Source organism: Peromyscus maniculatus, chromosome 11 (assembly GCF_049852395.1).
Source record: "Peromyscus maniculatus bairdii isolate BWxNUB_F1_BW_parent chromosome 11, HU_Pman_BW_mat_3.1, whole genome shotgun sequence".
NCBI classification, from domain to species: Eukaryota; Metazoa; Chordata; class Mammalia; order Rodentia; family Cricetidae; genus Peromyscus; species Peromyscus maniculatus.
In genome coordinates, this window is record NC_134862.1 from 42716382 (window position 1) to 42720737 (window position 4356).

The following is a 4356-nucleotide window of genomic DNA, read 5'->3' on the forward strand; positions in this document are numbered from 1 at the left end:
AAAGAAAAAAGGAAAAAAATGTTGACTTCAGGTTTGATTCCCAGTACCTTTTACAGCAGCTCATGACTATCTGTAACTCCAGTTCCAGGGGATCTTGTGCCCTCTTGTGGCCTCTGCAGGCACTGCATGCTTGCGGTACACAGGTGCAGGCAAAATATACAATCAATTTTACAAAAAAAGACAAAAACATTGTTTGAAGACAAAGTTTGTAACTTGCTATGTAGACCCTCAAGCTGGTTTAGGCTGCCTTTTTTTTTCTTTTTAAAGACAAAAATCTAACCTTTAATTCCAACACTCAGGCAGAGGCAGGCTGGTCTACAAAGTTCCAGGACAGCCAAGGCTATACAGAGAAACCCTGTCTCAAAAAGCAAACAAACAAACAAAAAAGACAAAAATCTCACTATGTAATCCAGATTGACCTGGAACTATGTAGACCAGGCTGGCCTCAAATTAAGAGATCTACCTGCCTTTAGCTCCCGAGTGCAGGGATTAAAAGTGTATACTACTATGCTCAGCCAGGCTGGCTCCTGTGATGGTTTGGGGTTTTGTTTTAGATTTATTTTTTAATGTATTTATTTTTATGTTTATGGGTGTTTTGCCTGTATGTGTGTCTGTGCACATGTGTGCAATGCCTGAGGAGGCCAGAAGAGGGCGCCAGATATCCCAGAACTGGAGTTACAGATGGTTGTGAACTTGCCTTGTGGGAGCTGGCAGTTGAACCCAGGCCCTCTGGAAGAACCCATTTCTCTTAACCCATGAACCATCTCTCCAGTCTTTTTTTTTTTTTTTTTTTTTGACTGGCAAAAATTAGTTAATTAAAATCAAGTCTTGTTGTTTTTTTGTTTTTGAGACAGTTTTCTCACTGTGTAGTGGCTTGGAACTCACTATGTAGATCAGCCTGGTCTCAAATGCAAAGAGAGCTACCTGCTTCTGCCTCCCAAGTGCTGGAATTAAAGGTGTGCACTACCATGTCTAGCCAGTTTTATTTTTGTTTTAAACAAATTTCAGTAGCCAGGCCTGGTGGCCCGTGCCTCTAATCAGCACTGGGAGGCTGTGGCAGGGAGTGGCAGGGAGATTACTGCAAGGTGGAAGTCAGTCTGAACTCAGAGTGACCTGTCTCAAAAAAATCAAAACAACAGCATCATCAACACACGATTTTATCAGGAGAAAACTGCCCCCTCTTTGACTCTCAAATACCACCTTAAGAGACACCTGATGACCTTATTTATCCCCCCATTCCTTCCTGGCCTTCTCACGTTACCAATTAAAATTACAGCTTTCTCTGACCTCACCTTGTTAACCTTTTTAGTCATTTCTTGGCTACTCTCCTACCCCTCGGCAATCTTCTTGAGAGTAGTGATCATGTGAGCTGGAGTCCAGAACTGTGCCTGGGACCTTCTGGTCAATAATTATGTGTTGAATGTGTCAGTGTCTCAAAGTCACCTCTCATACAGCCCTTGCTGCGGTTTGATCAATGCAGCAATGTCTGATCGGAAACAAACAGGCCACAACTGTGGGTGGGAATAGAACTTACAGGTCCTTAGGGAAAAGCTGTGTAAAGTCTAACTAATTTGTAGAGTGTAATTATAAAATTCAGCGTGGCTGGGGACACCACATCAATTAATTTGAGTGTCACTAATATGATTCCTGTTAATTTATGAATTTAAATATGAGCAAATCAGTGGGGGCTTTTCTTGTCTGGAATTAATACAATGAATGTATGAAGAATACTGCAGTATCACATGGGAGTCTAATAGCGTTGGATTCCCAGCAATGCTCCGTGAACCCACCAGATGGCGCTGAATCACCAGGCCCGCGTACCTGACGGTTGCTCCCTTGGAAGGTCTGGTTCCCCGGGTGTACAAACCCTGCCTTGCTCGGACACACCCGCCCATTCAAGCCTGACTCCACGTTCTTGTGGTGACTACCCGGAAGTGAGGCTGGTGCTTATCAGAGACCCGAAACTATATTGAGACACAAACAAACGAGCCCTTTCTTCCTGATACACACAGTAAACGAGTAAGGGGGCCGGGACCCTGGTGTGAGGTCTATCTGTGGAGCTTGTGTCCGGAGTTTTCCCAGCTTACCTCCTGAACGCATTCCATCTACGGGGCCGTGGTTCCAAAGGGAGACAGGGGAGGACGCCCTGTGCTCACATGGACAATCTGTAAGTCTGATAAGGAAGTTGTACACATGACTGGCTTACGAGGAGGAAAAACTCTCACGAGCCATTTGATTGTTTTTTTTCCCCCTTTGTGGCAATGCACAGCTAAGGCCAAGCAGACTTGGGGCTGTCCTTTGGTGCCTTAGTATTGGCTCCAAAGGAGCCAGCGTCAGATCTGATGGCATGCTGTCCTGCGTCCTTGCATTCTGTGTCCCCCAGTCACTCCAGGATGTGTTTGCATATGATTTCCCTGTGCCTGCAATGACCCACGCAACTTCCTGCAGTATTACCCCGCGTTTCCTCCCTTGTTCTGCTTTATTTGACTTCAGAAACAGGACGGGCACTCTCCTTTGTCTGGAAATTTGCATAGGAAGGTCATTTTCTTTCTTTTGCACTTCTGATTGCCACTTTTTTTTTGGGGGCGTGGCATTCTCCCATAAGTAGATTTATCATAGCATCCTATACACCCCTCATGTCAAGTCAAGTTGTAACAGTAGCTCTGTAAACACTACAACACTCCAAATTCTCCTCTTCCTCTTTCATATCCAACCTGTCTCCAACCTCCAGTGTTTGGCAGTTATTATCTGCTTTAGTTTTATTACTTAAAAAAACAATTATTATTCATTCATTGATTGATTCACTTCTAATTCCGTAGTGTTTAGACATACACTGATTTTTTTTTTTTTCCTGAGACAGGGTTTCTCTGTGTAGCTTTACGCCTTTCCTGGAACTCACTTGGTAGACCAGGCTGGCCTCGAACTCACAGAGATCCGCCTGCCTCTGCCTCCCGAGTGCTGGGATTAAAGGCGTGCACCACCACTGCCAGGCCTGATTTTTTAACATCATCATTTACTAATTGTTAAAGGAAGCATGTGGCTACTTTTATACCAGAGCCAACCAGGAAATCAAGACACAAATTGCATCATCAAACCTTAATCTTCAAAGAATATCATCTCCCGGAGGCTGGCCTGGAAGGACTCAGATTCCACAAGTTTTTGAGGTTGTCCGTATTTAGTGTGGGCGCTGCAGTTAATTTCATCTTTGTCTGGAGTCGTTATTTGGGTCTTTCCAATAAGATCTGTCTCTCACTTGGCAGTAGGTGAACAGACTCAGTCCCATGCTGCAGCCCCTCTCCAGGACTGGCTCAGCTCCGTCCAGTCTGGACACCAGCTCCTCCATTCTGCATCCTTGGACCCAGTGAATTAGGTGGGAATGGTGTTGGCATGGTGCTCCTTCACATCGTGGTCAAACCCCTTGAAGCTGGACACACTCACCACCTCAAAGGTAGCCATGGGCAGTCTACATTTATTTATTTTATGTGTGTGGCTGTCTGTCTGCATGGTTGTGCACCGTGTGTGCGGTGCCCAAAGAGACCAGGAGGGGGAATTGGGTCACCTGGGACTGGAGTTACAGATGGTTCTGAGTTGCCCTGTGGGTACTGAGAATTGAACCTGGGTCCTCTGGAAAAGGAGCCAGTGTGCTTAAATGCTGAGCCGTCTCTTCAGCCCCTAACTTTTTTAAAATTTTGAGGCAGATTTTCATGTAGCCCAGCTTAGTCTTAGATTTACTATGAGGTTGAAGATGACCTTGAACTTGACCCTTGTGCTCCCACTGGACAAGTACAGCGATTACAGGCTTGTGTCACCACACCAGGTTTAGATGCAGTTTTTAAAAATGCGTTCTATGGGTTTCAGAGATGGCTCAGCAGTTAAGAGCACAGAGGACCTGTGTCTGGTTCTTAGCACACCACATAGGTGGGTCACAACAGCAACTCCAGCTGCAGGGGGATTCCATACCTCTGGCCTCCAAGAACACCTTCACTTACGGGCACAAACCTACACAATGTACATAATTTGACTTTATATATATGTCCAACTCTATTCAAAATTAACTGCTTAATTATTTATTTAATCTTATTTTTTCAGGCCAGGCTTCACTATGTAACTTACGCTGACCTTGAACTCAGTATGTAGGCTTGGCTGCCTTCAAAGTCATGATTACACTAAGCATAACTTCATTTTTAGAACCAGCTTTCTTCCCTTTTCTTTTCTCTTTTAGTGGTGCTGGGGATTGAACCTGGGGCATTGCTTTTACCAGGCATCTAATCTATGACCGAGCAATATCCCCAGTTCCTCGATGACTTCTAACAATATTGTTGTGGGTAGTGAACATTCTGTTTTGTTTTCATCATT

General features: G+C 44.7%; 1 pseudogene; it reads right to left on the bottom strand.

The window, feature by feature from the left end:
• Nucleotides 1-2952: 2952 nt before the first annotated feature.
• LOC121821249 (thioredoxin domain-containing protein 17 pseudogene) lies at nt 2953-4000 on the bottom strand (annotated as a pseudogene).
• Between the last annotated feature and the right edge of the window lie 356 nt (nt 4001-4356).